The sequence below is a fragment of the Atractosteus spatula genome, chromosome 12, assembly GCF_055471065.1.
Source record: "Atractosteus spatula isolate fAtrSpa1 chromosome 12, fAtrSpa1.hap1, whole genome shotgun sequence".
Classification (NCBI taxonomy): Eukaryota; Metazoa; Chordata; class Actinopteri; order Semionotiformes; family Lepisosteidae; genus Atractosteus; species Atractosteus spatula.
The window spans coordinates 12531972-12546462 of record NC_142717.1 but is presented as its reverse complement, the minus strand read 5'-3'; positions in this window follow the sequence as shown (position 1 = coordinate 12546462).

Sequence of the window (14491 nt, the reverse complement as noted above, 5' to 3'; positions counted from 1 at the left end):
TGCTGTTATCAATGTGTCTGTATTTCAGAGCCTGCATGTCAGTTTGCCAGTGAGTGATTGTCAAAGTGTTTAATGTATCAGTGTCATTATATCGTCGCTGTGGTGTGCGTGATAGCTTTTGTAATAAGTATAGTTGGTGATGCCCATAATCGCATTTCAGAACAAGAGACAGACGAGCAGCAGCGAGGGAAGGTGACGTGGAACGTGAAATAAAACACGTATCCCATTAAGGACTAATGTAACGTCGAGATAAGACCTACCATACTTTCATTTCACTGGGAGATGAAAAGAAACGGGGGAAGAGAAACTTCTTTGAGTACCTATAGCCACGAATTAAACTTGTACTCTAGATCAGCAGAATAAAAAAAGCAACGTGATGGACGTGTGCGTTGAACAGAAAAGACGAAATAGCAGTTAAAAAAAAGTGCTCAAGGACAAACTGAAGATGGTAGCCTTGAAGAAAATGCTGATAGAAGCGCTATGAACTTTCGTATAAGTTGAATATTATTTCAGAAAGCAGTAGCGCGACGCAATAAGACCTGCCCGGTGCAGTGGATCAGATCCCAGGTGCCCTGCTGGTTGGTGTTCAGAGGTGAAGTGTATAAAAGACGGCAATTTCGCAGAATTACAATCCCGGAGGAGGGGAGTAGAGGTCGGGTGACGTTACTCAAACCCTGGAGGATGGACGGATTCCCCGGCTTCGCAAATCTAACTTCGGATTTTCACAACATTATTATATTGAAGGCAGGCAAGGACATCTTCGTTTTTAACTCCTTTGTCAGCACTGGGTGGAACCCGCCTGCAGCGAAGCCTTCGTCAGTTCAAAAGTCTGAAAACGAAGCTCCAAACAAATATTCACGCACACAAGTATATCAGTTGGGAAAATAACATGACTGGACACAAGATGAGCCTCTGATACATATATAATTAACGTTTCGGTTAATATGTTTTACTGTATATAGGAATCATCCAGATCTGTGTCATAAATATACGACGAAACATCGCCCTTCATCAGCGCTTTGAACTAGCATCTAACAATTCAAAGCATCGCTATGTCAAAGGACTTTTCTTCTATCGTTGAAGGCACGCCCACAGAAAAAGTTACTATATCACAGGTACTAAAAGCACAGGTAAAAAGTGACGTTTGTAATGATCTATTTTAGTTTTTCTTGGCCGGTTAAGATGTATAATTTGTAGTAAAAAAATATTAACAAAATAATGACACTAGCATGTTGTGTTTGTTGGTCGCTGCTATTAGCGTGTTTAAAAACTTAAATCGAATTGTAATGTTGCGATTGTTTTATGAAGTGCTTTTCGTTTAGTTTTTGAAAGAACGCACGAAATATTCGAATTCCAATACGATCACCATAGGAATGAGTGTGCACCGCCTGCTCCGCAAGATTGATTACCCCTGTACATGTTTATAGCAAGTGCCAAGGTTTAATTATTGCTGTAATTTAAAAATATCCAGGTCGCGTAACTTTACAAGAAACACAGAAATTGATCTTGCGTCCTCCTGTTAATTTATACAGGCATGATCGCTTTCTGATCTCATCGTCTTTCGGGATGATCGAGCTAAATTTAGTGGAAATGGTACTTAAAGGTAGAAATAGGGCTGCTATCTTGCTGCGCTGGAGCCCCGGGTTCAATTTACGGAGCCAGGGTGCTATATGCATGGAGTTTGTATGTCCCTGGGTTTGTACGGGTTTCCTGCAGGTGCTCTGGTTTCCTCCCATAGTTCAGAAACATACTGGTAGGTTAATTGCTTCTGGGAAAACTGTCCGTGGTGTGAATGTGGCCGTGGTTGTGTCTGTATGTGCCCTGTAGTGGTCTAGCATCCTGTCCGAAGTGTATCTCCTGCAACCCTGCATTGGAAAGAGGTGAGAAACTGGATGGATTGGATAGATTTTCTTGTATTTAATGGGGATCAGGCTCATTCAAGATAAAAAAAACTAAATATATACAAAACTGTTATTGTCAGGTGCAGAGTAGTATTTGAATAATGTTTTCACAGGGATTGCAATGTTTCATATTTTCACCATTTATAAGCAGTCCATAAAAACGTTCTGTTTGAGAGTATTTAAGACTTAACATTTTGCAGCAGGAAGTTCTCACTATACTATTGAACGACATTTTACCGTATACAGTATGTAATTGTTTCAATCTCTTCTAAGTCAGACTTCTAGGGAAACCAAAACAAATTTTTATCATAATGATTAAATCTTACTGACGTTCTCAGCTGCTACTAAAACTACATACCTTCTTCATATCAGCCTTGTGTCACTGGTGCCTGGGTTCAATTCCAGACCTGGGGTGCTAACTGTGTGGTGTTTGTCCCTGTGTTCAGGTGGGCTTCCTCTGGGTGTAATTCCTGCTGTAATACAAAATTGTGCTGGTAGGTTAATTGGCTTCTGGGAAAATTGGCCCTGTTGTGACTGCCCTGTGATGGACTGGGTCCCGTCCAGGGTGTACCCTGACTTGTCCCCATAGACCCCAGTGCCCCGTGACCCTGTAATGGAAGAAGGGTTAGAAAATGGATGAGTGGATGGATGTCTACTTCACTGACTGGCAGTCTTCAGGTGCAGTACCTTAGCCTCAGGTGATATTACACATTGTTAGTATTGTACGTAGAGCTACAGAGACCAGCTGATTTCACTGTCTTTTACCGTAGGGTTTTAGAAACCAATCAGTGTGATGCATTTTTAATTTTTGCTATCAGTGCATCTCAAATTAGTGAGTGTGTTTACTAACGTGAAAAATTATCCTTCAAAACATAAGCGTCTGTCATTTCGAGTCATGGAATTCCACTGTCAAGACTGCCACAGCTAGAGACAAAGACGGACCTGACAGGAGCTACAGAATGTCTCGTGAGTGCTGTCGTGGAATTTTATTGAAGAATCAGCTTTCACTTCTCTGCACAGACGGGTGATGGCTTTTTCCATATTGCAATATGAATAAAGACCTTACTGAGTGAATGAGAATACCTCTTCTGGCTCTTGTTCGATAAAATTCCACGACAATCCATATTGTCCGTATATCCGTATATTTCCATGACAGTGCGTCTGAGGACCATAACCAAACAGCAGTCATTTGACAGTTCTGTAAATGTTGCCCAAAATCTGATTTTGGTGAGTCAAGGAAAGATTAATTTAACTTTTTATGGCCTTGGAGCACACTTGAGCTTAAAAGCATGCAGATAAAGAAGACTCGGTTTCTTCTGGATGATGGAGAGCCTTGGCACATCGCAGTAGGCCTACTGTATGTAATTTCAAAGATGCTGTTATTTTACTATACCTAACACACTGGAATGTAGAGTCATGTTTTTTTCATCTATGTGTTTATGTCAATACCCATACTGTAATTCTTAAGAATTTTTGACTGCATTGGCTTTTCAGTAGGTATCTGTGGTGTGCAAGGATATGTTATGATAGTGTCTTTAGAGTCCGTTGCAAGGTCAGTTCTGGGGTGGCCAGTGTGAGCAACATGTGGTCATGTCTGTGGGAGCATCAGCCCGGCTTTTCTAGAAAATGAGTGCAGTTATAAATCCCCTACATGGAGACTTGGAAATGAAAGCAGAGCTGATCATTTTAGCATAAATTCTCAATACAATGTTCCATGTCTGCTCTATTGATAGCACTACATGCATGTTGTCTTTTAATTGTTTTCTGTTTTTTAAGTGCAGTATGAATACCTCTTGAGGACTTGAGGTATTTCTGTGGCAGTATACACTGTTCTGTATTTGGATCTGTCTCTGTTTTATAATACAATTTTAATTTCCCCTGCAAAAAAAAAGTATTTTTGTATAATTACATTAATTAATTAAACTGTTGTGAATTGATTTGGATAGGATGAGGTATGATTTTTCCTTTTTGTGTCGCTACTTTTAAAATGATGCGCTGATACAAACCTAACATTTATAGAAACATGCATGCTGGCATCACATTTTTAACGGTAGCAAACTTTTTGTCAGGTGACGAAAACTAATTAATTAAAATACTAACGTTTTTGACTGGGTTTCAAATCCCAGTCCTGGAAGACCACAAACCTGCTGGTGTTTGTATGAACCAAGTGCTCAGTTCCACAATTGAACCCTAAGGTGAATTAATAACAGGATTAAGTTGAACTGTTTGTTCTTTTCAGCTCTTCTACAGAATGAAAGTTGCCTTTTAGCTCTTGCATTTCATACAGTAAGTAACATACATTTCCAAACTTTTGAGAAAAACGATACCTGGCAGTGTTCCAGTCAGGCAACTTACAGTATTAGTTGCTAACCTATAAGCAATTAAACGTGCCTGGACAGCACCAAGGTTTGTTTATCTCCAGGACTAACTGATGATTAGTAGAATTAATACAGCAATTAAGAAGCCAGTTGTATCAGTTTATTACATTGACCAGGGTGGAAGGCCTGCAAATTGAACTATATAACGAGAGAGTATTTCATGTCATCAACCTATGGAAAATAGTGCTAAATGTAACAGTTTCTTTCTTCTATTTTTTTTTGGTAGTTGCATATTTATTTAGTTAGAAATGGATATCTGTTTAATATATTTGTTATCTTTAATACTGTTGTACATTTCAGAGTAACTGTAGTGAGGCATATTTACTGCTAGAACTGATTTATATTCTTCTATAACCCCTATAAATATGAAGTGTAAAACATTTGGTCAAATGCAAGCAGTGACGATTTTAGTTTCCTGTCTGGTTTGCAGTGTGCTGTGTCAGTTTATTCAGTTCCTTTCCAGAATTCAGTTTTTAAAGCCTCAAACAGAGTATTTATGACGTGTCAAGACAAAAGTGTTCTTTCATCTGCTCAGTAAGTCTGCAAATATTTTCCCTTGTGTCTTCTTTCAAAAGGTGCGCAAGACACCAGACAAAGTGATTTTATAAATACTAGTTTTTCTGTCTTGGAGGGGTTTATGACCAGGAAAGGCCTCTTGCGGATTCACTATTGTAGACGTTTTTAAGGCCTGGCCAACAAAAGTGTGCAGTGACTTGATATCTTCACCCACAGAAAAAAAAACCCATACTGAGTAGCTAAAAATATACATTTTGCCGACACAGTAACTTTAGTTTCAGCATCTGCTTCCTTATGAGGCTAATAGATCTCCAGGGAGTATTAAATGATGATAGCAGGTCCTCAGTAAAGACTGAAAAGCACCTCGCTGTGGAATGTATTGAAAGTAACAATCATCGATGTTGCTTATACCCAAAGAAGGCTCCACAGCCGAAATGTTTTCTTTCTTCTCTTTTCAGCATGGAATAAACCTATTACTTGTTCCTTTGCAGCCTACGCATGCTGACGCAGCTATCCACCTGAATAATAGGAATCTAGAAACATGTTAGTTTTTGACCTGGTACTCAGTAAGTGGAACTGCGTTGTCAGCAGTGAGAGGAGGCTTATTGTGCTACGTCTGCGGAGCTACGAGCAAATGTTCATTTGGACATCTGGACAATTCCGCATCACTCAGATGACATCTTGTACCTCCAGCAACCTTATTTACTGCATCTCTTGCAGAAAATGCCCAGCTATCTACATTGGTGAAACAAGAAGGAGGCTGGGAGACCGCTTCAGGGAACATGTCAGGGCTGTGAGGATCAAAGATCTCTCCAAGCCATTAGTTTCTCATTTCACCTCTAACGGCCATGATCATACTGATCTCTCCATCTGCATTCACAAAGAGGGGTTTCGGAAATCCTATTGCAGAAGGACATCCGAAACCAAAACTGTCCTGAAACTAGGATCACGCCTTCCCCCTTCTCTCATCAACAGACTCGTTTTCTTCGACACCTCTCTACACATTTGCAGGTTTTGACTTCACACCTCTCTTCACCTCTCTCAACTTCACACCACCTGAGTGTCCTCTCTGCTTCTCTCCTGCTCCCACCTCCTCTCCACTCCCGGCTTTATTTCTCTCATGCTTTATCAGCTGTTGACTTCCCTCTCTTTCTCACACCCGAAGAAGGCTCTACAGCTGAAACATTGCATTTCTTTTCTTCTCTTTCAGCATAGAATAAACCTTTACTTGTTCCTTTGCAGCCTACACATGCTGACACAGCTACTGAACTACTGATGTCCATTTATATTAGCTTGGGGTAATAACACAAGTTACTCATTACTATCCAATGTGTTCTTCTGATATCTTTGTGTTTGCCCCTTACATAAATAAGTCGGCGCATGGGGTCCTTCACGATCCTGTATTGGATAAAGTAGAAAATGGAATAGATGGATGAATCAAGCAAGTAATGTTTCAATGAAGAAAATACCGGTCCTTGAGGGCTGAAAGATATTGTGTTTTTTGTTTCAGATGATCTGTAAATGAATTAATTGAGCCTTTGTATCTGATTATAATCAAATTGTTCCATGCCTTTAGAAATGCAAGTATAAAAGACTACCTACAAAATCTGCTGGACAGGTGCTCACCAGGAGGTAGATATAATATTATATAAGAGTAATTTTATTTATAAACCAATCCACTACTTATTTCACTGCATACCTTGACACCTGAGCTCTGTTTAGGTTCTGTTTGGGTTAATTGTCTTCCTATTGCACAAGGTAAACAGGCAATAAAGCGTATTGTCATGTCAACAATTCATGGATCACGTCTGTCTTTTTCCTGTAGGCTGTGCAAGTGCAAGTGGTTCAGTCAATGCCGTCTGCAGATTTACTTACTCGTGGTGTGCTACTAGGAAGATTAGACTTTGGAACACTTGATAGATAGTGTGAGCATTAGTTATATTGTCTTCAAAGGCTTTAAGACAATATAACTGTAATGTGCAAAGCACATTTTGAAGGAACAACCAGCGGTTGAAAGACCTGAAATTTTGAACGAATTTTAAAATAAAAGAAGAAAAATATTTTGACTGTGGAGAAATCTTTAATGCAGAGCAATTACAGCAACTAGAAAATCAGGAAGCAGGAAAAAGTTCAAGGTCACCTACAGTACATAAACTGACCGTCTACCATTTCCTGAGGACACCATCATACCTCTTTAGAGTTAGGGAATTTGTAAGATGATTTATTGTTCAAAGTAAAAAACAATCATTCAAGACTCGTGGGCATTGATATGAAATACATTTAAATGAAAACCTTAATGAAAGCTGTCACTTTTATAGTTCAAACTACTAGTATCCAGCAAAGCTAAGCACCAGGAGAATCATAAACATGGAAAATGAATGTATAATGCAGCTACTTTTTTTTGCAATGTTAAGTGTTTTTATTTCAGTGACTGTAGAAATGTCATGCAAATATTCTAAAATGTTTAGTTAATAAAGACTCTAGACATACAGTACACTTTCAGTAATATCATGTAGCAATACTTGAAGAATAAAAATAAATATGTCTGAATAAATGTGACAGTAGATCTAATCAAGCCAGAAATACATTGTGTTTTGATATTTATTCACTTTTGCAATTTTGCTTGAACATTACAGAACAATTTTCAGATGACTGGTGCAATTTGCTGTAATGTTTGATGTGGTTATTTTATTAAATAATGGCGTATGATTTTTTTTTAATGGACTTCCCTTCAATGGCTTTAATCTAGAAATCATAAGATTGCTGAAAAAGACTGGCAATATTTCAGTTGCTCCATAAAAACCTTTCTCATCACAACTAGCAGAAAAGTGACATAGTATGGAGGAGATAATTATGGTGATATGAGTTAATATTTACTGTATGAAGGCTTGTCTGTGCATGTTTGTTTCCAGTTCGTATATTTAAATATGTTCAATTTCTTTGGCACAATACTGTATATTATGAGCAATGTGTTAGGAAACCTTCAATATGACAAATTTTTAATTGGCTCAACTGCATGATTTTTTTTCTTGGAAGCTATTACTGTAGGTTCTCTTTATACATCTTTTGCTTGATCATCAAAGTATAAGGACCATTTAGGTGTTCTTTTGAAAGGTACTGTACACTGCCAGGCCTTCTGCCATCTTTTGATCTTCTAGCCCAGGAGTGGCTTCAACAAAATTAGCATCAAATAGAGGAAAGATGTGTCTATCATTTAATGCACTGAGGCTCATAGGCACTCAACAAGCTATAGCGTTTGCTGTTGTGTGGCAATGAACTCCACCCTGCCCTAATAGCATGTGTCCTGTTGTGTTCCACTGCTTGGAGAATCCTGTTCTATTGTGGTTAATGACATAATCCAGAAGGCTCAAACCAGCTATATTTGGCATAACAAGGCCAATTATTACACTCACATCCATGATATTTTGTTTTACTCAGAGCTTTTTTTCCGGCACAAATCTCAAACTAAAATGTCTCTGAAACTGCAGAAAGTACACAGAGATAAACATTGGATACAACAAACAAAAAGCTGATGGTCCAATAAATTACAAAGCAGTTTTAATTACTTAATTGGATGTTCTGCTTAAAAAAAACTATTGAGTTTCAGGCTTAGAGGCCTCTAACTGTCATAGTAAATCTGCACCTTTCTGATATATCTGTATGTGTGGATGAGAGACATTAATGTTTGCAGAGGACGTCCTTAATAAAGGAAGATTCACAATCATGAAGCTCGAAGGTGACATGCAGGGGGCCGCAGGCTGCAACACGGGATATGGGAGCTGCTCGTTTTACCCTCGTGTCTTGTGTTGCAGCCAGTGGAACTGCTACTCATTAACGTCAGGAAGCTCTCAGAACGTGTCTGCAATACAGAAGCTGATTCAGTCATTAATTCAGGGGATTTTGTTTTAAATTGAGGCATCTGATACATGTCTTGAAGATTTAGATTTTTGTTGATTTGCTTTCCTTCCTGCTGTAGACTCTTTATCCAGTGTGATGCCACGGGGGTCGTAGTCGACACCTGAGCACAAATATCTGCTCTCTCCTGCAGCTCAGTCGGGACAGCATTGTGCTTGATCTCCCCATCACTACCCTTAAACCACTTCCACAGCTGAGGCTTGTTACTCCTCACTCTTCTGAGCTGTAGATACTGAGGCAACGCATCTCTCTCATTTGAGAGCTCTGCCTCCTAGCCAAATGAACCCTGCCTAACTCCACACCTTCCATCCATTATTTTACTTCTTCTAATTCAGGGTCAGAAGGGAGCCAGAGCCTATCTTGGGAAGCAACAGGCAGAAGACACAGACACAGACACACATTCTGTGTGGAAGGAAACCAGAGGATCATGCAGGTATCACCCAGATCTGGAATTGAACCCAGGGCCCCAGCGCTATGAAGCAGCAATGCTTACCACTGCTCCACTGCCCTAGACTCTATGTTAACCTAAATTGTTATTTAGTCCTTTGATTACAGTTTCATTTCACAGTATTGTGTCCATAATGAAGCAGGACCTGAGCTTTAGATACAGTGTGCTTTAAACCCAGCCATGAATCAGAAACGTCCTGATCCAAGTTCAGTTTGTATAACTAAGGAAACATCTATTCTGGAAATAATTTTACTTTTTTCATCACAAATTGTAATTTAATCCAGATATATAAACAATAATTTATTCTGTCCTACCTTAGTAGCTGAATTTAAGCGGGGGGTTCAAAACTACATTAGTTCCAGAATTGCATGTTGCTAGTTTCATTGTTTCGTTTTTCATTGAAATTTAAACAACATTCTGTAAATTGGTGCTTTATTTTCTACAACAACTCTTTTAAAGCATAAAAAAAATGTTTACAATGACTGGAAATGAAAATTCTTCTATGCCCAAGTATTAAGATCAAATTTTTAATAATGAAGGTCACTCATCTATAAATTTAATTAGTATTCTCAGCGAACATTTAAAAGGTATTTAGCAAGCCGTGCTCAACCTTCATACTTTTATGCAAGGTTGTCAGAATTATGTGGCCTACTAGTGTTTTATTCTTTTGGGGTTTTTTTTCCCTACAAAGTCATGAATCTGGAAGAAGCTCTTTTTAAATCTGAAGTCAAATGGACAAGTACAGGCTTGGCGTTTCACTTGGAAATTGTCTAAAATGAATAAAGCTGAAATATTCTTTAGCTGTTTCACAGTCTGATGGATTGAGTAGTACCATTTTAAACGTGTTTCAGGATGTGTTTGAATGGTTTGACATGTGATATGTGAAGGAGATGGAGACAGGAATGTGACGTGCAGTGCTGCTCCATGTTTTCTTGTCAGTGAGAGTATAATGTAAGTAGCAGGTGTTTTAGTGACACAAATTCCTGACAAAAATTCAACATTCTTGTAAAATTGCTTAGATATAGTATGGTAATGGGAGGACTGTTCTCAGGAAAAAATACATCTTAACACTCAAGTTAAACTGTTAGATAAAAGCAATATAATCAGAGAATGAGTTGAAGAAATCACTTCCAGACTGATTTACCTTTGGCAAAAGGGGAAAATCGTTACATTTGTTTCTGGAGCACAACATAAAGTAGGCTCTTGAGAAGCTTAAGGAAAATTAATTAGATGCTTCGATAGAGAGTCTGCAGATGCAATGTATAAAACAGTTTGTCAGAGACATTTAATTTGTGCCTGAGTCATCTCTGATTTATCTCTGAATCTCATTAATTACTTACAGTCTTATGGTCAGAATACCTTTCATGAATTTTAAATCAAGGTGATTTGTGAAGGAGAGCATTTCCATATGGCTAATGGAGGTCAGTACAGCACAATTATCTACCTTATGCTGCAGCTCTCACTGAAATACTACAGATTCTATAGCTTAAGAACCAAAAGTAATGTAGAAGGACTAAACAAGAACAACCTGGTACTGTGTGGAAGGTGCTAATGAGACATTGAAAAAAGTGAGATTTTCATAGACATTCAAAGATCATACTAAGGTGCTGACAGACCTAGTGAGAAGAGCGCAGGAATATTGGAATGTGCACAATCAGAATGAATGCTGCTGTTAAAAATAAAAATGTAACAAGATGTAATTTCTTGAAGGTAAATAAAGCCATTTAATGTGAGATCCACGTTTTAGATAAAAACGATGTTTCAGTTTTTATATGAATACTAAACTATACTGTATGATTTAGATACCACAGAAGGTACTGATGTCAAGTTTTAAGAGTCAACAGGGGCTCATGCAGACAGAGCATGAAATGTTTACAACAGTCATTCTTTGGCATTCGCTTAGAATCTTTGCAATCCATGTTGTGGTCACGTGTGGTATTAGATCCTTACACCTTCATGAAGGGAACACCTTGCTCGTTTAACGAGATGTCCATGCTCTGCCTATTAGTCCCTTTACTGTGTATTTCAACTATGTGATGAAAGAAAGGCCTCAGAAACTGCCATACCTTATCTTTAACTGTAGTATATAACCAAGGACATGGAATGGATAATCAATCTATACCAGTGATTCCCAATCTTGTCCGTGAAGGAATAATCTGTCTTCTAGTTTTTGCTGCAGTTAAATTCTTAATCACAGTCTTATAGATTAAAGTTTTCTGTTTGGGTGTATTTGTTAGTTTGCATTAATCTCTTAAACAATCAAAGGGGATTTGTAATTGGTATCAATCCTGTGCAAATTGCTGAGTTTCAAAACTACCCTCATTCAGGTGTGATGCCCGAAACATAACCAACTCAATCTCAAGAAAAAACGCTCATGGTGGGAGTATCCAATGCAGTGTCATTCCCACCTGTGTCTGATCATCACCAAATGATCAACTAGGAAGAGTTGTTTGTAATGGCAAACAAGTTCACGAGAGGTTGCATAAGCTTGTGAAGACTTAGGTTGTTGGAGACAGTATCCTTGAAGTTGGGTATTTTCTTTCTCAGGACTGATCGCATGTACGTCTTAAATATTATCATCTTAAATACATCTTAAATTGCAGAGGCAGTTTCTGCCTGGAATGATGTCCCCTCAAACATTTTGTAATATCTCTGGAAGTTTATACAGTAGACGCCTGGTTTATGGCTTAAATTCAAGCTAAATAAAAGTCACACCTAGCAATCAGATCACTTTAGTCATCGATTACCAATTAAAGCAAGAATGAAAACAAGCAGAAATAGTGATCCTCCAGGACTGGGGCTGGGAACCACGAATCTAAACTTTGAGGACACATTTAATCCATCCATTTTCTAACCCCTTCTTCTAATTTGGTGGTATGGTGGAGCCAGTGCAATGTCAAGCAATGGTGCAAGGCAGGATACAAACTGGATGGGATGCCAATCCATTACAGGACAGACAGACACAAACACATTAACACCCAAGAATGTTCCAAAACCTCAACCAGGATTTGAACCAGTAAAGTTCTAGGTACAGTACAAGTCCAAAGTCCTTGTCACTGCGCTACCTGTTCTCAAATGAAAAGTTAAGCGTACAGGTAGTGTAGTTGTTCATTTTATTCTTAGCTCTCTATGAAGACTATTAATCTCAGCTCCTTTAGTCTTAACAGCACTAAAAACTGCCTTTTCTTCTTATATGGGTTGAGACACTAATATAGTACTTCCTAAGTAGCATATTTATCACTGAAAAATATTTTCATGATTAATCAACAATTATATAATTTACCCACCCTCTGACTAAAGCCTTTATTCAATTCAGGGTTGTAGGCACAAACAGATACGCCCACACCCACACCAGGGCCAATTTTTCCAGAAGCCAATTAACTTACCAGTATGTCTTTGGACTGTGGGAGGAAACCAGAGCATCTGGAATAAACCCATGCAAACTCCACAGAGATAGTGTCACGATTATAGTCCCCCCTCCTTAAGGGTGCTCCAGCCCTTTCACTAAGACTTTATTCTCTGCACCTGTTCCCTATTCCCAGCCCACCTTAAAAGCCAGGCGCTGACGCTCATCCGGGCTCTGCATCTGATTTCCATATCGTGCGAGTCCGGGACCTGGAAGCGCCTGGTCCCGTTAAGGTTTTAACCTCTGTTCCCGTTCCTGTTCCCCGTCCGCCGGTTCCGACCCGGCCTTCGTGGTTTTTATCTTGTTCTGATGGATCTCCTGGTTTTGGACTTACCCTTGCGTTTTGGATTATCCCTAAGGACTACTCTCTCGGATTGTTCGCCTCGGCCACACCTTCCCCCGTGCACCAGCGCACCTTGGACACGCCCCCCTGTCTTCAGCCCCGTATTCCTGCATGACGTTTCCCTAGTGTTCCCCCACTCCGTCGGACTGTGTCGTCCGCATAGGGTCCGGAAAGAACTGTTCGTTACAGAATGCAGAGCCAACACCTGGACCCCGCGGACGGCACCCTGGCAGCCTGGATTCCATCAGTTTTTTTTTTTTCTCCCCTTTTTTTTTTTCTTAGGGCTTCGGAGCCGCCCTGAAAAGGAGGGGCGTACTGTCACGATTATAGTCCCCCCTCCTTAAGGGTGCTCCAGCCCTTTCACTAAGACTTTATTCTCTGCACCTGTTCCCTATTCCCAGCCCACCTTAAAAGCCAGGCGCTGACGCTCATCCGGGCTCTGCATCTGATTTCCATATCGTGCGAGTCCGGGACCTGGAAGCGCCTGGTCCCGTTAAGGTTTTAACCTCTGTTCCCGTTCCTGTTCCCCGTCCGCCGGTTCCGACCCGGCCTTCGTGGTTTTTATCTTGTTCTGATGGATCTCCTGGTTTTGGACTTACCCTTGCGTTTTGGATTATCCCTAAGGACTACTCTCTCGGATTGTTCGCCTCGGCCACACCTTCCCCCGTGCACCAGCGCACCTTGGACACGCCCCCCTGTCTTCAGCCCCGTATTCCTGCATGACGTTTCCCTAGTGTTCCCCCACTCCGTCGGACTGTGTCGTCCGCATAGGGTCCGGAAAGAACTGTTCGTTACAGATAGCACCCCAGGAATCAAACTCAGGGCCCCGGCACTGCGAGGCAGTAATGCTAACCACTGCACCAATGTGCCACTCTGAATATTGATATTGAGGTAATCATTTTTTCATTAAAAAAAACAGCTATGTTGACAGATGTTAAAGTCTCCTGTTTATGACAGAGCTCCGATGAAAGTGTTACTCTGTGGATCTCTTTGTCCTGTGTTGGTAGATGTGTTAAAATGTATTAAAGCCTCAAAGAACAATTCCATCAGTGTTATCAGAACCAAACAGACAAATTTAGCAGACCCATCTGTAATGCTGAGATAAGCGAGCTTTTCATTTTGACAAGCTAGATTCCTTTTAGCTGGCACCTTGTCACTGCCTTCATTTACTTCGCCCTCGACAAAAGAGATAGAGTTTACATAATTTGCCAAGAGTTTAAAACTTCTTTTTCTCCAACGGGCAGGTCTTATCTTTGATACATGTGTCCTACAGGAATTTTCTTTTTCAATTCATTTGTTTAATTTTCGTCTCCTAAGCCTCTCTTGTTTGGGTTTTGATTCCTTTGTTTCTCATCTTTTTTATATACCCTCAGTAATGACATATTATGTGTCACAAAGGTTTTAAACTATAAAAGTATATTTCAATGCAAGAAACGTTTCTCTTAGCCTGGCCAAACAGCATTGCGATCTTATAAGATGATATAGTTATATGTCGGGGGTCTCAGGATGTTTAAATTTCACATTGTAATGCCCCATTCTTGTAAGGTAAGAAAAAGGGCATTCCTTGAGCATTTTTCAACTGTC